Source organism: Falco punctatus (assembly GCF_963210335.1).
Source record: "Falco punctatus genome assembly, chromosome: 6".
NCBI lineage: Eukaryota > Metazoa > Chordata > Aves > Falconiformes > Falconidae > Falco > Falco punctatus.
Genome location: NC_137585.1, coordinates 24,230,798 through 24,254,676, shown reverse-complemented (window position 1 = coordinate 24,254,676; position 23,879 = coordinate 24,230,798). Strand labels below are relative to the sequence as shown.

General features: G+C 42.0%; 1 protein-coding gene across 2 annotated transcripts in view; it reads left to right on the top strand.

Annotated features, from left to right (window-relative positions):
• Positions 1-6,057: 6,057 nt before the first annotated feature.
• ADIPOR2 (adiponectin receptor 2) overlaps positions 6,058-23,879 on the top strand; it is a 45,789-nt gene continuing 27,967 nt past the window's right edge. The window contains exon 1 of one of the 2 annotated variants that reach the window (XM_080391557.1): positions 6,058-6,214. The gene's annotated coding sequence lies outside the window, so the exon portion shown is untranslated. Of the gene's footprint in view, positions 6,215-15,646; positions 15,721-23,879 lie in introns of those variants that run through there. The other variant, XM_080391558.1, reaches the window with a different exon arrangement.

The window sequence follows — 23,879 nt, the reverse complement described above, 5'->3', positions numbered from 1 at the left end:
ATGCATGGAAAAAATGTGAGTGCAATGGCCTGATCCAGCTCCCATTAAACTTCAGTGGGAGCTGGACTGAGCCCAAGATTGGATCAAATGTGTAAGCTATTCACTCCTGGGATACTATATGTTTCTAGTCCAGTAATAAAACTTGCTCTACCTTGGATACATCTAAAAAAGACTTTGCCTCCCACCACCCTCACCTCATGTTCTTGTCCATCCTTATTGCGTCAGTACTTAAAAGTGTCAGCTATTTGTATATGACACCCTCAGGCATTGTTAATGTGCCTAATAATTCAAAATTATTTCATTTGGCCTTTCTGATAAAGACCACACATCTAAGGGATTCACAACTCTCTTTGCAGTTTGGCACCACCATTTATTTTGTGGGTGTAAACAACTTTGAGGGTAGAAATGTCATTGTTATGGCTACTATTCATCTGGGTGTCCCTAGGTATGTCCTTTTTTCCACTAAAAATACTGTCTGGATGGAAAAAAGATTATTTTTGGCCTTTTGTACCAGCACTCCGGACCTCTGGCAGCCTGCTTGGAGCCAGCATTTCCTACTGAATAGGGACTATATAGCGATAGGGGAGAAGTGACCACTGGATTTCTCCCCCCTCCACTTTTTTCTTTTTTTAACAAGACCTAGCTTTCAGTCTTCTCGACTTTCTGGGAGTTTTGTATCCAAAAATTTGATCCCACTAAACTCTAGCTTAAAACTTAATTTTTATGGTGCCCACACATAAAAGAACCTCCTTAGGGTGGTAGTAAGTATAAAATAAGAATACAGCCAGATTGGTTTGATGCAAAGCCAAAGAAAGTCGAACAGAAAGCTGTAGCAGAACTGCTTCTTTACCATGAGAGTTATAAAGTGGATTTTAGGTTGTGCCTTGTTAGATGCACAAAGTGGTAGAGGGATGTGGGGGTGGGAAGCTAAGCTTGATTTTGAGTTCTGCCGATTACCTGCTTTGTAATTTTCAACAAGTTACTTAATTTCTTTGCATTTTAGCCTCCAGCCTCCTTCTGTATAAAATGAGGAGCAGAATACCTCCTTTTTTCTGCAAAGCTTTTTCAGAAATACAGCTGAGAAGAACCATAATTGAAGGCCTACCTTCTACGCTCATTAACTCTGGCAGGCAGACAGCTGTATCCCCATTGTGCAGGGACACGCTCAATCCGGGACAAAAAGGCTCAGTGACACCTTGGGGGGTCAGATGCTCAGAGGTTGTTGCTGGGGGGCTCTGCAGGAGGCTTGGAAGGTCATTTGCAGTGAAGCCCTAGTCTGGTACAATGCTGGAGGAAAGACTGTTCTACAAAAGAGAGGTGAACTCTGGGCTTGTTTATTTATGGGTATTGAATATCTCGTAGCAAGACTAAGGCCTTGGGAGGTTAGCCTGGCTTCTGAATCAAATACCTACCTACTCAAATTCTGTTTGCAGTTTCATATGGATAAGATATTCACACAATACGCTATTATATAGTATGTGCTGGTAACTGGCTGCCACATTCCAACCCTGAAGTCACTGCACTTCAAGGCTGATAGAAATGACCACCCGTAAGTCATGTAAAACTAAAATATTTTGGAGTTAAAGGCACTATGCAAATATACGGTTATTGCAAGTCAGTCAACATCAGCTCCTAAACGGAGCAGAACAGGATGCAAATCTGTCATCATTTTCCAACCAGCTAGTAATACATAAGTTACAACGTGAATGAATGAGGCTTTAGTATTTTCTGCTGCAAGGTAAGCCAAGCAATAGCTGATCCTAGAACAAACAGAAACTTTCATTTGATATCAGTTATGGTAAAAAGATAGTGGCAGGGTTGTGAGAATATTTAAATGAACCTTTTAATACCACCAGACTCTAGGCCATTTGCATTGTCTGCAGGCTCCCATTCTTTGTCCCCAAAAGCTGTGCCTACCCAGAGCTCAATATAACAGAGACTGCTGCCTTTTGTGATTCAGGAAACAGCCAAGTGGAACCCAGATACACACTGTGAGTGTAACTTACACTTTCTATATGGACCCAAGTTTTGTAGCCCGGACAAAGCATGAATGAAGCAGATCTTGTTCAGTCATATAAAATCAAACATGCAAGGGTCTCTCTCTGCTCACTTGACCCCATCCAGGGAGAAGCCTAGTAGGTTTAAATTACGCTGTGGGAGCAGTCATCTGTGGCTACAGAAATATAGACAGTATTTTCATCAACTGACGCAGACATAGAACATCCCAAGGAGACCTTGGGAAATAACTTCCAGTGACTAAAGGGCAATTCTCAAGTGTCTGTCACAAGGTTTTCCAGAACCACCTGCTTATATGGTCATTCATTTAGCTTTTGTTTAACTACATTTCAGGTTAAGTAGTTTCTAGAGGATACTCCATGAAATCGAGTTCACTGAAGGGCAGGCTCTGAAGGAACTGTCATACAACAGATAGTGAGCAGATGTGAACATAATATTGGATCCCCTTCTCCTCAAATGTAGGCTCTGGCTATGTCTAACCCATGGGACCCAGAGATGCATCCCATCTCCTTGGTCCAGATATGTATCCTGGCCAAACCCTGCCTGCCTGCCTGCTAGGGCAGCGTGGGCACCAATACCCTGTGTGCAAAGGCTGATGGATGCAGAGACCATCAAGTGGGTAGCCTTTCCAGCATAGATAGCTGGTGGCTTTGGGACCGGGCCATGTCATGAGCATATTAGCTCTGAAGTCTAAATATAACCAGCCTCAAAGATAAGCAAAACAGATTTCCGTGGCCAACAGGACAGATAGCAGAAAGGACAAAAAGAATGATGATCAGCTGTTGTAAATCTCCAAACAACAGCAGTAAAAACTGTTAATACATATTATTAATTAACTGTTAATACATATTAATAATATAAAAACCCCAGTATAGTAGAATGATCACAGCATACTCATGCCTTCCATCTGAACGACAACTGCAATCTATTCTTTTTGCATTAGAATTCGAAAAGGCATGACCTACTCATAGCATTTCCTTGAAGAGAGACAAAGGGGGAACAAGCAGCAGGGTTGGAAGTTCTCCCTGAGAGCTGGGATAAAATGCAGCAGCCATAAAATGGAGTACTAAATACCGCCCTGTGACACTCAAGTTGGACACCTGCCCTAAATTTCAGTTAGCTCTCCATACCGCCTGCCTAATGCAAGCTGGGCCTGATGGCCCCATGGAGCAGCAGCAGCTGTTTGGAACTTGGTGGCTGCAGCAAGCACCAGCCTTCAGCAGTTTGATAGGGCATGGGGTGAGAGTCAGGCCCTTGGTGATTTGGGAGGTGAAGAAGACTGTGATAAGGAAGAAAATACAAAGAAAGTGAGCAGGCACTGCTTTACTGGGAGGCAGGGAGATTATAATACCACCCCCAGGCCCTTTCCCTTTTAACATTGCCCCATGGTGCTGTCAAATGGTGGCAGCCATCCTGGAGAATTCAGAAGGAAGCTGCTCAAGTGTGTTTGCCAATAGAGGTGAAGCAGTTTAAAGGCTTGTAGCAATAAGGCATATCCTGAAAAAAAAAAAAAAAGAAAAAAGAAAAAGGGTGCAGGCTCTTCCTTATCCTAGGGCAGTTATATTCTGAATCATAATTTGTCTTTTGGCTCTTCCTGGAGTGCCATATAGCTGTGTCAGTTCTTGGCATGACTGCAAGAGGATCATGATCACGTGGGACGGACAGGATGAGGCATTACCATGCAAGGACACATTACAATCCTGCTTTTCAGGGGGAAAAAAAAAAAAAAAAAGATGTGAGGAAGACCCAGTGTCATTTAATGACTGTCACAGTCATTGTGCTGGAGCTAATTGTAGCCCTGCCTTGTTCACAGCCCGAAGAACCTGCACAAGTGCTTGGCCACTACCTTTCTCGGGCTGAGAAAACATCTAGACCAGGTTTTTAGAGTGGCAGCCCTCTGCAATTCACTGTGATGATTTTGCCCAGTTTCAGTTTCATTTACCAGAGGCAAATTTGTTTTTGCTTGCTCAGGAACAACAGCGGAGTTAACTAATAACCTTCCAACATTCACAAAGTACAGGGCTATGTATGTGGGACAAAAACATTCAGAGATGGAATTAAGGCAGTGAACATTTTATATTAATGCTACCATTTCTAGAAATTCTTTATAAATTGTCAGGCATTACATTACTTAGTTTTAAAAAATGCGTCTTTCTGAATGAATACTTTGCCCCAAATGGCGAAGCACAAATTTAATTTTTGACTTCCAGGCTCCCAAACCTGAATAAACCACCCTAATTCCTTTTATTTAATATTTAATGAAACAGTCAGTATTCCTATCTCAATTTCTCTCTTAACTGGTTGCGTTATGGTAACAGGAAATGACAAACGAAAATGACATGCAGTTTTAATATAATTTTCGTCAATGGATCTCAAAATATTGTAAAATCATTAGCACCATTTTAGAGATGAAATACTGAAGACGGAGCAGGAAATACTTCATCTGCCAGGCACGGGGTGGAGCTGGAGCAAGCACTGCAGCTGTTACTCTCCCTGCTGCTGCCCCACGGCTGTCAAAATACATTTTGATTGATGAGAGAAACTGTAGATACATATAATAGTGCAACTGTGCTGTTTGTTAACTACCTTGCTCCCTTCACAATAATAAAGACTGTAATGAATGTGTGAGATGGGATATATTTTAACTGAGAGAACAGGGAATCAGTTCTATAAACAGTTTTAAGGAACGGGCAGTATGTGTAAGTTGATGGGTATTAAGAATCAAAACATTTCAAATATTAGTTGATAGGGAAAATTTTGCTTCCACTGAGTATCTTGCTCACAGTCAGTGGTTTGAGCTAAAATTTCTGGGTGTGGGTACAAGTGTATTGATCGGGTTGTGGCTCAGCAAAGCACTAAAGTGCAGAGCCCACAAATTACAGATGGGTTCCTCGCAGGTCGTGCTGTTGTTTTTGGCAATTGTTAAGATTGTACTCTGACTGTATAGTGTTCCCTTAGTGCAGGGGTCCTCAAACTACAGCCCGCGGGCTGGATACAGCCCCCCAGGGTCCTCAGTCCGGCCCCCGGTATTTACAGACCCCCCCGCCGGGGGTTGGAGGGGAAACCAAGCAGCCGCAGATGACTGCCTGCCACTGCATCCACGTGCCGGCCCCCTGGTTAAAAAGTTTGAGGACCCCTGCCTTAGTGTTTTGACTAGTCTCACCGTACAACATGCAGGCATAGGGTTTCCACCATTTTCTCCACGATGTGATTTCAGGAGCTGAAATCGCCACGTCACATAGCTTTCCCTGCTGCTCTGCCTACACTTCCCACTACTTCAACAGAGGAACTTCTTGTTCTTTGGTGTTCCTCCTCCATGCCTCTACACCAGACATGGATGTTTGGGCCCTATTACACAAACCAGACTTCCAAGACACCTCCAGCACCATCAGGCCTGGTAACACCATCTGCGGCCTCCCCACCCCACGCCACGCACACCAGCCCCGAGCGTCAATCCCTGGCCCCGTGGGGCCTCTCTCCCCTCAGCAGGGCCGGCGGCAGCTGCCATAGCCCCTGGGGGTGCTTCACACCTTCCCCGCAGGGAGGTGCACAGTGCCTCGCCCAGCCGGGGCAGCCCGGAGTTGTCACGACGGGTGGCCCCCTCGGGCCCGTTCTGTCGGTCGCCCGGGGCTTCCTGTGGCAGCGCTTTCTCTAGGAGAGCGCGGCTGCTGCTCTGGGCCCGGAGGCAGCGGCGTCGCAGGAGAACCCTCCGAGGTGCGGGACGGGGGTTCCGCCATTCGCCGACCCCTCCCTCCCCGGGAGACGGGACGGGTGCGTTCGCCCTGGCCCTGGCCCTGGCCCTGGCCCGGCCCTCCCTGCGGGTCCGCCGCCCCAGCCGCCGCCCCCAGGCTATGGCCGCTCCCAGCCGGTCAACGCCAGTCCCTGCCGCGAGCGCGGCGGGGGCCCGCACGCGCTTCCCCAGCCCGCGCGGCCGGGTGCGCGCCCCGTGCGCCTGCGCGGCCCCTCCGCACTACGCTGCCCGAGACGCAGCCGCGCTCGCTCCCCGCGCTTCCTTCTGCGCGCCGTGCGCAGGCGCGGTGGCGCGTCCCGCATTGGCGGCGGGGGCCTCGTGCGATGATGACGGTGTAGGGCAGGGAGGAGGCGACGGGGCCGGGGAGGCGGCGGCGGCAGCGGTTGCCGCAGGAGGGGGGCGGCGCGGGGCGGCGGGCAGCACCTCGCGGGCGCCGGCCGTTGCCAGGTGAGTGCCCGGGGGACCACGGGCCCCGCTCCTCACTGGAGGGGCTGTGCGGCCCGGCCGCCGCCCGCGGGGCCCGGGGGCGCTGGCCCGGGCCCGGGCGGCCGCCCGCTCGCCGGGACGGCGAAGGGGAGCGCCCGCTTCCCTCCCGCCGCTCCCCGGGGACGGTGGCGGCTCGGGGGTGGGGGCCGCGTCCGCCCCCGGCGCGGGCGGGTGGCCGGAGGGCTGGGGGGAGGCCGGCGGTGGCCGCTGCCCTCGGCCGGGGCCGGGTTTCGCCGGCGCGGCGCGGAGCGGGCCCTGCGGGCGGTTGGCTGGGGGCAGGGGTGAGCCGGGCCTGCGGTCAGGTCTTCGCTTAGGGGCACGAAGGAGCACTGGGAAGAGCTCCGCTGGAGGAGGCTTTAGGCGCTCTAAGTGGGTCAAGAGCGCTGTAAGTGGGTCTTGTTTGTAGCCTTCTGCACACTTGTTGCTTGTCAGGGCAGGGAAATGTGCTGTTGCTCCTAAAATCTTTTTACGGAGGCGGTAAAAATAATTCCTCCACTTGCACAATATGTGTGAACTTTGCTTTGCCTGCAGAGCTCTCTCTGTGTGTGTTTATGTGTATGTATGTATAAACGTTGGAGTTACTAACAGTAAATAATGTAAATATTCAACACTAGTGTGACCACAATTTGGATATTCCCGAGTGACAGTTAAATAAACTCTTTAAAAGTGGGGTTTTTTTTTATTGTTATTCCTGAGAGAATTAGATATTCATGTCTTGTTTGCTTAGGATGTGCAACAAAGACGTTGAAACATATGGTAATCGACTAGAAGACAAAGAAGATATGACAGCTGTTGTTCTCACTGAGCTTTTCAAGCAGTGTTGGTTTCTTTTTATGTCTGCCTTAGACTTAAAACTCCGTTGATTTAGTGGCTGTAGTAGATGTGTGTGTTGGCATTTAAGAAAACCATTAACATTCAGGTATAACTTTTTTGACATACAAGCTTTGTCACTTTGTGCATGTGAACTATTGTATCCGCCTGTCATGCAGCAGAAAAGCTTTTAGGTATTAGTCTTTATTTAAAGATACATTTTGTTCTTAGTATGGCATTGAGGTTCATGAAACAGTTGTGTATTGCAACTGTGTTGTGTGTTTTTGGAAGTGGACCAGGTTTTATAAAATTAGCCAAGTCCTCAGAGAAAACCCTTCTGGGCATAATCTGGTGTTGAGGTCTTAATGTGTAATTCAAACTCTTGTTTTCACTGCCTTGCTGTAGTCAGTGTCAGGGAGTATTAAATTCTTAGTTCTGTTCTGGCCGTGGTCTTCACAGATCTATTCTGGAAGTCATTGAAGAGCTGTGTACTGTGCAGTCCTCTCTCTCAGTACTGTTCTACAATTCTTCAGCTTTCAGAGGCCTTTTTGTAGTATTTCAGTAGTGAGGTGCTTGCTTTCTACAGAACCTTAATGAGACTACTTAAAGTTTGGTGGTAGCTGCTGTAACAGAGGAAAAGCATTTATGATCAACAGAAGTAGGTGTTATGTCATGGAGTTATGGGTGCAGCACAGTCATAAAACACAGTCTGTTTTCCTTATCTTTGGCAATGAACGAATATTGTTTATGTAAGAAAGGAAGAGATTGTGTTTTGAGTTTGTTTTTCCTTTTTCTGTGGGGGTACTAGCCAGTTTCAGCTGTCAACATTTTATCTTGTGGCTCTTATGTTATAACTTATTACATGTAAACTTTATCTGTACTGTGACACTTAATCCTATATGAAGACTGAGTGTGTGTTAGTAGGCAACTTGAAACAAATTCATTGTAGTGTTGGAAGTGTAAGATTTGTTGATAAAATATGGAAATAAGTCCCTTGTCTGAGCTGACGGCTAAATATGGTTAAATAAGCCTGCGGATAAGGTTGTTGGCAGCTTTGTGGCGGAAACCATGGAGAATAGTTGCTAATGTGGAAAACTGAATTGGAATTAGAGATGGAGCAGTTAAAAGCTGCACCCCGACTCAGGCCAGGCTTTCAAAATTATGCTTTCTGAGTATAAATCAGACAGACTCTTGTCCTTCACACTAGAGTTTTTTTGGTTTGGGGTTTGTTTTTTTTTTTGGGGGGGGCATAGTTAAGCAAAACCTTTCATGCTGAAAATTGCTTCAACTGATCCTTATCTATTATATGCATGTTCTCAAACATAAAATGAGATGAGTATAGGAGCTTAAACTGTATCAGGTCTTCAAGAGAGCTAGACACAAACGAAGGGCTCCCCCTTACACCCCCACCCTAGTCTTTGCACTGATGGAGTTGTATCAGTGCTGTTGAACTGGTGGCATTACTACTGGTTTGCTCAAGTGACTAGTGAGCAGTAGTTTTGGCAATGTGGGTGAGATTCAGACTTGAAGCTTGACTTTTAGATACAAGGTAAGAAGGCTTGAGTTTAGAAAGCTTGTACTTGTTCTAGGCAAAGAGTTTCTGTTGATTTGTCATGAAAGAAATAATTGGGAGAGCATGTAGTGCCAGTGATTTTAATGCTTGGATCTCTGCTGTTATGTCTTCAATTGCATGTTCAAGGAGCTGTGTCAAACATTCATGTACAAGAGATATTTAATATTAGACACCAAGAATTTTGCAAGTTTTACAGGTTTCTGGTTGTTGAACTGTATTGACAAAGACACTGTGCAAAGAAACAAGGCTTGCTTTCGGCAGTGGAGATGCTGTCTATGCATGAGGAAAATCTTGATAAGGAAGCTTCAGGAGATCGTTGGATTATTATGCAGTCAGCAATTCAAATGCTTAAATAGAAGTAGTTCTGAAATGGAAATAGCAGTTTTGAGTATTTATGATCTGAAAGTGTCTGTGTCTGAGTCATTCAGTGAATTTTCTGGCAGACGGTGTTGGTAGATTTGAAAAGATGTTACACAAGATAATGGTAGCAATTATGAAAAAGTCTTTGGACAGTGTTTAAGGGGAAGAATGTTACTTTAAACTGTATTGATCTCTGATAAAACTGGTTTTAAATACAATGTCTTGTATAAAGGACAAGGCATTTCAGCTGGTTGTACTTGACATGGTGACTGGCAGCCTCTGCTTTTTAAAGCAACATGTTTTTCAAGACAAGTTCAATAAAGAAACTGGTTTTCAAAATTATGAATAAAGAGACAAACAAGGTACTATTTCAGCTTCTTCAGAAAACAGATTTGTGAAAACATTTTAACTTTCACTTGTTTATTTGAATATGCTACTACTACCAGAACATTTTACTTTTGAAGTAGGATGCTGCAGACCATTGTGTAGACTAATAAGTAAGAGGTGAATTGTTTCCACATAGTTCCTGTTGCTTTGAAAAGAACGATCTCCTGCCTTCTGTGTGGCAGACTGAGAGATTCAGACTTTTATCATCAGGTAACTGTAAAACTGAGCTGGAGTTCTGACTTTCCCAGTGATTACATACGTTTTCTGAAAAGTTTATCTCAATGGTTTTCACATAAAAATAAAATCTTAATCCTAGTCCAGTTTGAAGATGAACCTCCAGGTTTCCTTTCAGGACACTGGCACTCTTTTTGTGTATGGAAGACTGCTCACCACGTTGGGATGTGGCAGCTGCTGTGGTGGTAAGCAGATCGCTCTTAGGAATGGAGGTGCACAACTTATACTGCTGTTTCTTGATTTGAGGAGTAGCAAAGAACTTGAACCAAGGAGGTGTTGGCAAAATTAAGGTGCTCAGAATTGTGAAGAGGAAATATTGTATGTTTAATACAATTTGCCCTCTGATTTAACATGATTTTAATTTATAACTTATTTGGAATTTTCAGAACCTCATGGAAACATCTCTGTCCTTCGCTCTTTTTTAAGTGGCATCTGTTTGACTTACATGGCCAGGGTAGGGAGAAAATTACTGTCTAGGTTTTGCTTGATTACTTTTATTTGTAGCTTAATGGTCTCTTGAGCAGATAACATGTTGTAGGGGTGGTGGGTATAAAAAAAAAAAGTAGATGACAGTTGTATGTGTTGCATGTAGCCATCATTTCTCTCACATTCTAGAGTTGCAGGTCTCTGCTGCTCTGTTAGTGGAGGAGAGTCTCTTTTTCTGGCCATGCAGGATTCCTTGGCCTTCTGTGAACTGCCTGTGCATTAACGAATGTTTTGGGATTTCTCACAGCTGTCTTGTAGCTAAATTGCTTGCAGAAAGGTGTCTTCAAATGTATAGGTAGGTAGATATAAGGTTCACAGGACATGTAATTAACGGTGTAAAAAAATTTGCAGCATGATTCAGATAAATTTCAGTAGCTGTGAAAATGCAGTGGAGTCTGCTGGGATGTGCCAGCTGCTGTAGCTCTCTGTGAACAGGACTAATTAAGCCCTTGTGAGAACAGAAAATAGTCAGGCACTATTTACAGGAAGAGAGTGCTGGAACAGGCAGAGCTATAATCATTGGCTCTAAAGGTACCTTTAGACAGCAGTAAGCAAGAGAGTAGACAATTTACTTGCAGAATAGGTTGAAAGTCAAGCCTGAATACTTAAAATGGGTATTGCAATGTTCTGCCAGCAAATCTAAGTACATTACAAACTTCTGCAGAGACCTGCTGCAGGAAAGTCTACTTCTTCCCCACCCCCAATTCTTTTATTTCTGGCAGTATTTTATCTCAGGGTGGTTAGTATTCATATTTCTTCATCTAGTGCTGAAAACCAAACTTACACTAGATACAGACTTCATAATGTTACAACACTGTCTGCATTTGAATAGGTCATGTAAAAGTCCAGCTGCCTTTGCCAACATTAATTGTTTTTCTAAATATAGCTATGATCATCTGTGTGTATTCAAAGGTAAGATGTGGCTAGCCTGACTTTGTCATACCAAAGCCACTTTTCCTATCAGTTTATCTCATTTTCCTCCTGCTCTTCTTTACCAAATTAAATGCTCTTTTCCCCAACCTATTTGTTTCCATCTGCTTAGAGGATTGCAGAGACTGCTGTTCCTTGTTTGAAGCCAAGGTCAATTGTGCTGCTCTGTTTAGGTCAAGAAGATGACAGCTTATATGCTATAGATTTCATTAGGAGATCACTGCTGTGTTAAACAGTTCTACAGCTTTTACGTAAGAGTCGTTTTGTTGGTAGGATCCTTTAGTGGGCTTTTCTCTGTTTTACTGACAGCATTCTGGTTAGATTCCTGTTTTAGCTCCTTACTGATGAATGTTTATTGCTTGACTAGTATGATTTTCTCAAAATGTCATGTGTTTTAGTAAATTGGATGTGTATGGGTATTTGAATAAACAGGCTGTTCTTCTGGAGGGAACATGCCATGGACCTTCTATGAAATGTTTTCTTCGCATGATTCTGAAGACTTTATTAAAGGCACTTGTGGTCTTTTGATTTCTTGTGCAAACTACTTGGTGAGTGATACTAGGTTTTGGGACCTGTTACCGTGATAAGGACTTCAAGCCTGCCTATGTCTATATGTTTTTTCTGAGTTTTTGTAAAATGCAGAACTTCTGATGAAAAATGGGATAGTTGAATTCAGGTGGTAAAAGCTGCCTTCTGAGAGAAATACCACCTCTGGCTTCTTAGATTAAATCTGAATGGTAAAATCCCTTTAGCTAATCTTTAACTCATGCTTGAACTATAAATACTTAGATCTGTGTCTCCCAGTGTGCAGTAGGACTTGTTTTAAAAAGGTGTGCAATGCAAAGATAAGTATAACTGAAACCAGCTGTACTCTCAGTCCTGAGAGTATTGGCAAGCTTTTACCTGCAGCGAAAGGGGTTTTAGCATTTGGAAGTGGATGGCTAGTAGGACTTGAGATGGAAGAACCACTGAATGTGCGTTTCAGCTTCTCTCAGCTGATGGTTTAGGTATGCTTTTGTTATGGAGAATATTGCACTCACTGCATTTCCTAGTGGGCTGCTCGTGAGATTTAGTGGTTGTCATTCCCTGGTGTAAACTGAAGGATGTACTTTCTCTGTTTTTGTTCCCAATGCTTTAATGTATGTCTTTGTTTCCATGGCTGGTGGTATTTGTGGGCATGTTTTACATAGACAAATACTGATGCTGTGGAGATAAGTTAGTGGTGGTGGGTCAGGTGCCTTCTGACATGGCAATACAACCAATTTGCTTGTGAAGAAGAGTGTGCTTTGCAAACTGTGTTAGTTTAAGCAATTATTTGTGTGTCTGTGTATTCCCTAAAACAGCATATAGCACTGTAAGGCTGATAACAGCAATGTTCTGATGTTCTCAATGTTGTAGGCATTTTTTATTTTATTTTAATGGAACATGGCTGTAGAAATAAAAGGAAGAGCCTATTCATAATTCTTATTAAAGTAGCTATGTGACAAAGTGCTAGTTGTTGGCTTTCTGCCTGCTGTACCTTCAGTGGGGAACAAAATGGACTGTTTTCTGAAGTAGGTGTCCTGAGAGTTGAGAAAAGCATAATGGAGTCAACAAAAGCTTTACTTGGTGGTTTTCTGACCTTTATATAGTTCAAGCTAAGAGGAGGATGCTGAAAAAAGGCTTGTGTCCTGATGATCTTAATGTCCATGGTTAAGCGCAACTGTTCTGTGACTTCTTAATAATTGGCAACCATATGAATTCTGCAGCATTATGGACATAGTTCAATAATAAATGTATTATAAAAATACTTTCCTTTTTGCAAGCTTTACTAATGCAGTGAAGGAAGTTGCTAGGTAGCTTAGACTTGATTTGTAAGATACTTCTTAAAGAGCAATTTTCAAATATGTTTTTGGTATAGAAGAGGAATGCTACATTTCTCTGACTACCTGATAATTGTGAATTACTCATGTCACTTCTATGAAGGATATAAAGGAATTTTATTTTTTTTTGGTGGTGTGGGTTTTGTTCTTAAGTCCTCTTCCAGAAACACAGAATGTAATTTGCCAAAGCCTCCTTTTCTTACTATGATTTTTCATATGTATACTGGCATTCTTTTATCAACTAGAACTGTAGAGAAGGAAGGTCAGTAAAAAAACATCAAAACACTCTGAACTGCAGAAATCCAGTGTTTGATTCAGTAGGAGGTGACATTGCTAAAATAATTGACATGATGTATTTTGGTTTTAGCTACTGTATCTGTAAAACTCCTCTAATTTGGCCATGACCCTGTACTCTGGAGTTTAGAGGTAGGATATTTCCTGTCTTCTGCTGTGAAGGTAAACTCAGGATTTCAAGTTAAGCTGGATAGAGAGCAAGAGAGGCTGACCAAGTTTCATAGCACTTGCATAAATGTTTCTGTCCAAAACATCTAACTAGCGCGTGATGCTGTTGAAAATGCCAGTTATGTCAACTGTTTTGGAAGGACTCCAGTATACGGGTCAGTGTAGTGAAATGGAGATGATAACACAAGGCTATCAGAGACGATGCTGAAAAATCTCAAATACTTGGATAAGGTCAAGGTTGATATAACAAGTGCAGCTCTGCATGACTGGATAACCTAGGTCCACTTCAGGTTTTGAGCAGTGGAGTCTTAAAATGCTGTGGGAAAAGCAGTACAAGATGTTCTCAGAAGGACATTGGTTTTTCATTCTTCCATGTAAGCCCTTTCCATCTGACTTTTTCTGTATCAGTTAACCAGTTCAAATACCCCCTTGTTACACATCACAGTAAAGTCATTGTGAAAAACAAAGCATGATCACAGAACCCATGACTGTTTTCCTCTGAAAACTCATGTCTTGGCTCTGTTTCAATAGTTCATTATTATGGAAGTGCCTGAGGGCTAGTCCGCCTGCAAGACTCACGTGAATATTTTGTACATTCTAAGGTCATCCTTGAAAAGGTACAGTTCCACATTCCTGTTCTTTTAGCAGTAAGTATGATGAGTCCAGTAGTTCTTGTAGTACCACCTGAAATCTTACCACTCTTTGAGAGGCCTTATCCTATGTAGAGATTAAAATTCCCTGAAAACTCGATGCTTCTTTCTTGGAAATCCTGTTCTGAAGTAACAGAGTATTTGAACACTTTATAATTCCAAGCCAAAGGAACTCCTGAACTGGGTTTTAATATAAGTCTTTGTAATAAATGAACAGTTTATGAGCATATTATTTGTTACAACATTCAAAGTCACGGGTAACAGTGGTGGTATTTAGGGTTGACCAATGCATAGTCGCATAATTCCTGTCATAGAATGACGTTTAACCATGCTAATGATGAAGTAATTGAGAATTACTGGCACTTAAAATTAATTACTAGGCAGACATAAAAAGGAAAGCTGTAGAATGTATGCATTACTGCTGCTTGCATTGGAGACTGCTTCTTCAGGGGATGTGACAGGTAATAGACCTGTATCAGCATATTGTGCTGATGGCAACCCAGTTGCTATGCAAACATGTAGGATGTGTATGCTAAAACTGCTTCTCCTCAGTGATTGTCCAGCTGTCTTTATTAATCTTTGAACTTCGGATTTGATTGTGCTGAAAATCTTGAATCATCTGGTAAGTTGTCTAGAGAATTGGTTATACTAGGAGGCAAGTGGTCTGTCATTGAAAACCAGTTCTATTTTCTGTTGGAAATACCGAGTAAGGAAGCCATACAACTGTAAAACTTTAAACTGTTGGGTGTAAGACTTTGTATAGAAATATTACCAGCACTTACTGTACATGATGTAATACGTGTAACGTTTAAGCCAGCTTTTCTGTTTTGTGTCCTATTTGCAGGATGGATGAAGTAGGTTGTGTAACTTACAAACCTTCCCTCCTCTGCTTGAGTGCAATGAATGTCAGTTTGAAGTTGGCATGTGAGTGCTGTATGCTTTACAACTCCAGTGACACAAGATCCTAAGATAAACTCAGCCTTCGTTTAGGGAAATTTTTAGGCTCTAACAACATGCCATCAAGTGAAGCAGAGAAAATGGAAATGGATTACAGGAAAAGTCCTCTGCATTCCTTGCTGTTTTCATGCTGTAATATTTATGTCATAGAGGGTCTCTCCCAAGCTCTGATTTCAAACTTCCATGTAGATCAAAAGCAACATTATATATGGCTTGACAGAAGTTATTTCTGACTAACATTAGGTGACCTGAGGCAGATTAACTTGCGGATTAATGTATTTGACAGTAATAAATCAGTTTTAACAAGTAGCAAAGCAGAGATTTGTTTGGCAGAGTTTGAATAAAATACGGAATCTGGAGTTACGTTGAGCATTTTATGGAGAATGATGTAGCTGAGATAGTTAAAAAAAAATCCTGCTTTTCTTGGTTTTGTGCTGATTCCTCTTTATAAAATTCATATGTGCTTTATTTAAGTCAAAGTTGTTATCTTGGTGAGTGAGCCTACAGAAATCAAAGGTTTCTAATTTAAATGGAATGCATGCATTTGTCATCCACTGTAAATGTTTACAAGCTGCTGTATAATATATATACTCCTAAGGACTTTTTTCCCCCTGTCTGTGTACATTTATTATCTAGTTTTAGGACAACTTAGAGAAACAGCCTTCATGTTGATTTCACATCCTTCTTGTAGGAATCTTGGACATTTAACTTTACCAAGCTTGAATTCAAACGTCAAGAACCAGAGGCAAGTTTAAGGTGAGAGAAATTAATCTATGTTTCCTCATAGGTAGCACAGCTGTTTGTCAGAGAGTAGTATCAAGTTAGAGATTAGGAATACTGGGTGTTTTTGAGAAGTGTATTTTAGTGGTTGACTGTTGTATGTTTCGTTATTCATGAAAGAAGGTAAAAATCATTGTGTTTAATAATCTGTATGCAAGAACAAATACTGGGGCACACCGAGTGTTTTGATTTCCTTGAGCCTCTGGAAAAAGGCAAGTCATTCTTTTGAAACTTGGAATTCCAGAATAGTTGTAATATAAACAAGGCTGGGTCAAACAAGAAATCCTTCTGGCTCAGGATTCTACCTTCATTGTGGAGCTGCTGCTTAAGCTTCTGCCCCATGAGACTCAGACCACCCTCTTGTGTGTAACCCAAGCAGACCATGCGGTACCCACCAGGTCTGCCTACAAGCCATGCTGCAGAAACATCTTTACATTCTCATGCTTTGCTTGCTCAGTTTTCTTGCCCTTGTGCCCCACCCACGCGCAAAGTGACAAGACTCCTGCCTGATGAGAAACCAGGAAGCTTTGGACTGGCTTGTGCTCAGCAAAGTGTGTATTTCACTGGGGATAAGTTGATGGGTAGTGCGAGAGTTGTGCTTATGATTCCCTTGATGTATCTCTCTGCTGCAGAGTGAAATCCTGATAAGCATATGCTAAATGTGCCAGGTTGCAGCACCTCCTACTGAGGCTCTTACTGTGGTTTGTCCCTAACCTTTCTATTTATACCCTTTGAGTCTGAAGCCTGGCCAAGTTGCGGGACCACCTACTGGTCCCAGCCAAGCTAGCTATTCAGGGGAGAAGGAGGAAACTTGGCAAATGAGGTTCTGGCAGCTACAGGGTTTTTCTATTCCCTTGTCCTCTTTTGTAAGTTGCTGGCTAAAGCGTGTCTCCGATCCCTTTAGGGATTTATTGGCATTGCTAGGGTGCTTTGCCCGGTGTCTCTGAGAAACGTTCTATTTCAACCCTCATCCTTTTTTCCATGGGGTTTTTCGTTTTCTGTCTCATAATCATTTGACTTTTTCCCTGTTTTGTCTTGGTTTTATTCATTAGGCCCCTTGCTGTCCTTCCTTGGAGAGGACCATAAAGTTTTAGTAAGGATGCCCATCCCCTAAGGGAGAAAATAGCTTCTAAGCATGAATATGCAAGCAATATAGGGTAGACATGCACTGGTATTTAGGGCCTTCTAGAGCTAGCGGTGGTTTCATGTGGTTGATACCCTTTGATGGATTCATCCTGTGTGTTTGTCCAGTTTCCCTGTGAATCCTCATCTTGTAGCAAGGAGTTCCAAGGTTTACCTGCTTGATGTGTCAAGAATAACTTATTTTTGTGTTTGAGGTTGCCATCTGCTAACTCTGTGACCCTACCTTGACTGACAGGCAGTGCTTGGTATTTTAACTTTTTCTTGTTTTGGGTGGTGGTGCTGTTGTAGGCATGGAGATTGGGAAACGTTGTGCTGTGTTGAAATCTTACTGCAACATTGAGTTGTCAGCTGCAAATCCTTTCTCAAATCATTTGGTAAATGTGTAAAATGTGATCTAAAACTTCTGAATTATTACTGATTGAGTAGCACATGATAAAAATAGATACCAGGTTTCGTATTTCATAAATGCAAGGCTTGGGACACTTCGTACTCTTGTTTTCTGAGCTACAGTTGCTTGCTGGTCTACATAGGTCAGGACTTGCCTGGTTGTCTGGCAGATCAGTTGTCCTCCAAGACTGTACTTATGCTCTCTTCTAGTGTACTAAATTCTCAGTGCTGATTATTGACTTTTCTTAGGTCTTAGAAATCTGTTGGTGTCTGCTTTTTTTTTCCCCCCGAAAGCTTGCATGCCATTACTGTGCTGTCAATAATGGAAAAACCTTTCATGCTTTTCATAATAATATACCTGGGGATTTTAGAAATGGATAAGGCAGTGTTTATGCCTGTTTATATCTGACCTTCTGTATAGAGTTCTTGGCTAGGTTTCCCAGTACATACATCTTTTGGCATATAGATAAGTGGTTGGCTTCTACATATAGCACTTGGTCTCTACTGAGAAGCTTGGCAGGCGTTTTCTCGGTATTGATGATAGCTGGCTGTCTGTGTACATCAGATGAATGTGAAGAGCTGTGTTGCCTCTCAGTCACAGCCACAGGCTTGATAGTCTTTGCATCAAAATTACACTAGATTATTCTCTTTCTGTAAGAAAAATAAACTTATACTAGAATGCGATCCCTATTTGCTAACTCCATTGACAGTAGGAGTTTTGTTAGCATAAGGTATTCTTTCCACCTTTCCAGAGTATTTATCTGAATAGTTTTACATGTATTAACACCCCTTACAGATGCAGTTGGGCTAGAGTAAGAGTATCTTCAGTGGGTATTTGAAAACTAGGACAAATAACTATTCAGTAGTTTGCTGACCCAATTCTTGCTCTCTACTTGTGTTCCTTCTGTCTGGGCCCTTGTCCAGGAAATCAACCCAAATTCCTACCCTTCCTACTCTTAAAAGTGTGGATGTTTATCAACTTGGCCATGTTTCCTTCCTTTTCTTAGGGTTTCTTAAAGAAATTGAGTGTCTTCTGTGATGTCTATAACTTCTTTTTCAAACAAAGTGCAGACAGTGACTGCTTAGGTCAGTTTTTTGTGTTTAGGCACATATGAAAGGCCCTTTGGTACAAAACAATGTTGACCGGGTCACCCTGGCACAGAGTTCCCTCTGGGGAAAGAACGTGTTACAAGTTCAGATGGCCCATTTGGTTGCTTTTCCTGGGGCTGTTTCAAACTTTGTTATTATATTGGAATTTTCCTGTGACATTTTAAAGACTAACAATGCTCTTCAGAGTTGCAAAATGGGAGGAGGAGTGGAGGACTCTGTCCACATTGTTCCATTTTTGTTTATGGGTGAAGGGGAAGTACCCCTTGTGTGTGTGTGTGTATACAAAAATAATGTGTGAAAGTGAAGCCGAGAATTTATTTATTAGTATAATAGAAATCTTAACAGTTTGACTCAAGAATCATTAGTCTAGGCAGTTCTTAAAGAAAAAATTAAGAAGTTGCAGTTAGAGTACTTACCTGCATTTGACAACAAAATTTTCTTGTATGTAAAATTACCACATACACTTTTTGGCTTCTGTCCCTTCCTCTGGAGTTTGTTTCACTCTTCCATTGCTGCTCTGAGTCTTTTAAGTTAGCAGCTTTGGACAGCTAGAGAGGATAACGTGAGGTTGTCAGCCTTGGGAGTAGTTTGTTGGGAACAGTATGATGTTATTGTTGCCTGTTTCTCCTTCCTCCCTCTAGGATGCACTTGGAGTTTTTCTTGTGTGCTTGCTAACATGCTTTTACACCTCTTTTCTTTCTTCATTGGTCTCTGCAGCTCCAGGTTATGTCTGAATTTACTAGATACGGCGCCTCTTACGTATGTTGGTTTCTATGTTTCTTGTTACCCCTAAAGCCAGGCTTGTTCAGCTCCAGGTCTGCATTTTTTTAACTGACCATTAGTGAGTTGTCTATAGCCACGGGATCTCTGGTGGCAAGTGTGTGCCCCACGTCTTATCCCACAGCTGCACTCCTCTGCACCACACCCCGTCTCTGCATTTTTCAGGGCCCCTGTTGCCATACTAGACCAGTTACTTCTCCACGTCATTGCAAAGGCCTCTTTCTGTGGAGGGTAACTAGAGCTTGTGGCTCTATGCAGAGCTTATGGCTTGTGCTGGCACTGGTAGTGCTGTATTTACAGGGCTGCATGGTTATGATTTCCCCCTCTTGTTTGATGTCTGCAAATCCCTGCTGACCACCCGTGAGTCGAAGAAGGGTGTGCAAACCCTCTTATGGCTGCAGGCACCCGAGCAGGACCGAGTGAAGGATCCTGGAGGCATCTTCTCTTTTCCACTTCTCTTGCCCTGTGGTGACCTGTGTAGGTCTGAGGGTAGACAGTGGTGCTTTATTGTGATATATAGCCATTGTTAATTAGTGTAAATGCTACACATAGTAGTCTTGTGTCTTCCTTTATGAATTACAGTAAATGCTGTCTTCTGTGGTAAAGGTAACCTGGATGTCTAACTGCAACTTTTCCTGTTTTATGCGAAATCATGGGTTTGTTCCTGTTTTGTAATAACGTATTTATAGGTATAAATATTGTGTCTATTTCCTTTGAGAATTTTTTTTGCTTAATCTCCTGTTGCTATCTTCTGTTGTGAGTTATCTACTGTAAATAGTTTGACGTAACAATCTTCATTTTTCCTTTAATGGTGCTGATTGTCATTCATCCAATATTACAGCCAATCCTCGTTTTACCAAACAAGCAGTGTAGCTCTGTTATCAAGCTGTGAATTGCACTTGCATAGTTAAAGTAGGGACAGTATATATTTTCACTGGAAGTGTATAGGAGTGAAGTGTTCCTCATTGCCACAGCTCACTTACATCCTCCTCCCGAGACAATTCCAATGTGTATTTTAGGGGGCTTTTTTGGTTGTTTGGTTTTTGTTTTTTTTTAGTTGGAAAAGACATGGATTGCACCTTCCCCCCCCCATCTATGGCTATCTGAATGCATCAGTAAGTGATATTAAGTCACATAAAACATCTAATGTTTTTATTCCCAAAATGTTTCATGGTTACTTGAAAATTAACTTGGAGCATATTTATGACCTTAAACTGTTTCAGACTTTACGTTTTTCACTAGCATAGCTATGCTGATTAGACTACAGGCTGCAGCTATACTAGCAAAAAACTCCACAGGGAACACAGTTATACTAGCAAAAGGTGTTATGCCAAGATTGTTAAACAAACCACAGCAAGATGACTTTGTGTGAGTAACTTGGTCTAGGTCCTGTAGATGTGCTTTGAGTTGAAGCTACATCCCTACTTAAAGGGTTTTCATGTATATTGATAATAATTTTGGTTCTTAGAAATTCAGCAATAATCTCGCGGGGTATTGTAAGTAGACTGTGGGTGTTTTGCCATCTCCCCTTAGTTATAGGACTATCAAAAGTAAAAGATTAACTTAACATTTTGACTCTTGAATTAAATCAGTGATGTATTGTGGTATCAGTGTCCTTGGTCTTGTTCCAGAATTTGAGATGATTTCAAAACAATGTTACTAGGAAAGAAATACAGATCTGAAAGAGTAGTACTAAATGTTCAGAGGCCAAAAGTTCATTTGAGCCGATTTCTTAACTGTCAACAATTATTATCTTTTAAAAAACAAATTATTCTCTGGCTATTGTATTAAGGAACTTAAGATATGTAATTAATAAGTAGCTTTACTTGGTCTTATCTGGAACTTCAGCCCTGTAACTAAATCTGCTTCTGACTGACGGATTAGGCGTAGTCTAGTTACAGTAGATCTGCCTCTTTTGCTTAAGTTTCTGTGTTAAGAATTTGAAAAAGATACTGCACCTTTTTTTGATCTTAGACTGATAATGCTGTGGGTGTGGATGTTGGTTGTTCTTATAATGTAACATTTTTGCTACAGAAAAGTAGCAAATTGTTAGTTGTCTGACTTGTGGCAAAACAACATATGCTGTTTTCAACTGAAGAAATGCCATTGTTGAGCGTAAGTAAAGGAGAAGGTTTTCTTTGATCATAGTTTTTACAAATATGGCAGTGCAAACATGTTTTGTAGGCCAAATCTCTCAGCCAGAAAATAAAATGTGGATGAACAAGCTCACAACCTCATGAATAAAGCTTACCAACATTATCAGCAAAACTAGAGAACAGGTGCTTTCGAAAACTGGGAAGAGTGTGATGATCAGCTTTTTGCAGCCAAGCTTCTGAGATCATGGCTGCTGTACTAAAATCAGTTATCTTTGTGTGGTGTTTGATATGCCAGGTGTGGTCTGTATCTGGTCAACAGGTCATAATAAAGGCTGTGGTATGTACATATATGACAATTAAAGGCTTGGACCAACTGTCAGTCTGTAACAGGTTAGGAAAATACTGCCTGTAAATTACATAATTAAAACCTTGGGGGTGCGGTCCTGGCCTTTCTGTCACGTTGTCCATGCTGCTTCTCTGATAATGTATTGAGCCAATTCAGTTTGTTAGTCTTGATAGTAAGCGGTTATCTCGTTCTCCTCCCTGGGTTAATGTTTTTCTAGACTGCCACCTGGAATGGGTTGTGACAAACATCAGTGCCTCTTGGGGGGGGGGGGGGGCGCAGCCATGAGAAATGAGAAGTGGGGCTGTTTGATGCCCACCCAGGGAAGAGTGGGGGCTGCCACCTCTTGGCACCAATGAGCCCTTAAGTCTGCACAGTGATGGCATCTACATAAAGAGATGTCCAAGCAAACTGGTAAAAAGTACTGAAGGCATCTGTCTTAAATGCTTTCCTGCCTGAAGTTTGCAGCCTAAAACATGTGTATTCCTCTTTGGTTTTAAAAGCAAAGTGATAGTGTTTGGTTTTGTACAGTTGCTCTAGATCTTAGAGCATTTTCTTGACTCTTAAAAGATCTCGGTTTGGTTTCTAGGGAGATTAAAATTTATGCTTCCTAGGAGGGGAGTGTTGTATCTGCCAGGGCAGAGGAATGTTTGCACTCTGGATTGCGGCAGTTAATCTTGGTGCCATTTACATTCTTATGCATAGATACTTTGTGTTAGAGAGGTTAAATTAATGTAACTTCAGTGTAGTTGCCTACCTCTGGATTTTAGTGCCTGCTCCAAAGACTTTGGTTTCTTCATCTTCACCAAACAGTTCTGTGAATCAGATGTTGTTGAGTCAGTAGTTAAAAAGATGTTGTCTAAATTTTCATTTAAAAGGGAAGTAATGTCTGATTTCAGTCTTTCACTTTTAGACAGTCTGTGATCCAGAGTGTTAATAACAAACTGCATCTTTTTGTTGCTGCAAATGTAAAGTAAGTTGGTGTGAGTTACATGCCATAGAAATAACATCATAAAAGGGGGCAAAGATGGAATGTTTCTCACTTGGAGAAACTGAGCCATTTAATGAAAAATGAACCAAAAGCAAGTTTTCCAGGTCTGGGCTGTGGATTTTCATGGAATGTGATGCAAAAAGAACTTAAACTTCTGTTCCTTGTCTTGTACTGCTTTTGTGAAAATTCTCTTGGTTTAGTTTTACTCTTTTTTATTTATTTATTTATTTTTTTAATTTTAAATTTAATTTAATTTTAAAAACCAAATTTACAGCAGTCATCCAGTCTGTAACAACCGGACTGACATTGTGTGCTGGGGGTGGGCCAACCTCTGACATAACACTTTAACCCAGTTAAAAAGCTGGGGTCCAATTTGCAGTACAAATTGGACGAATGTTGTAACAATGTAATGAGATCCTCTGAAATGGAAGCATTTTGTTAATGTAGGCAGGCTGCTGGCTTGTTCCCTTTCTTTGGATCCAAATGCATCAGAATGGGCTTGATTGTTTGCCTCTGCAGCCTGCTGTGAAATAGCTTAGGCTGAAGTGTCCAGTGACAGTTTACAAGTTACAAAGGCAGCTTTTTGGCCACTGACCCTCCGCGGGAGTCTAATCTTTGTTTTGTAGATGTCTCTTTATCTAGGGAAATTACATCTAAGAGAAGAGGTGCTGGATTGCTTCCTTATTGTTCCTCATTGTAAAAAATTACTTCCAAAGAATTTTTACAGCCTGTTTTGTACTTTAGGGTACATCGAGAAAACAAGGCTTTCTGTGATCCCCGCCCTTCTCACGTTCATACATACATATGCTTGTTTGCTTTGTTTTGGGCTGTGGTTCAGGAGATTATCTGGAATGTTGCTATGGATGTTGAACACCTTAACTGAAAAAGACAACTGAATCATTGAAAGACTCTTGGAAAAAATAAAATAGTTTTAAAACCCCCTTATTTCAAGTAATGCTCTTGAATCTTTCAGTATTACTGTTTTGTTAACTCTTTAGCTGTAGCCTTCTAACTTAGGGGCAATTCACAAATTACTTAAAATGTATGGATTTCTTGTATCTTCTGCTTTGCTCTATGCATAATGAAAAAAAAAGCCAACCAGTGGATACCCCATGTAGTTAATAAGTGACCCAGCATGGGTTAGCTGGGCCACATGTATGGGTGACTCTCAACAGCAGTCTTAAAGCATGTGTCTGAGCTTGTGCTTGCTGTCTGAGGACAACTTCTTTCCCTTACCCAGCTGTATATGCCCGCCTTGTATTGGCACTGGTGCTTGCCCAGTTTC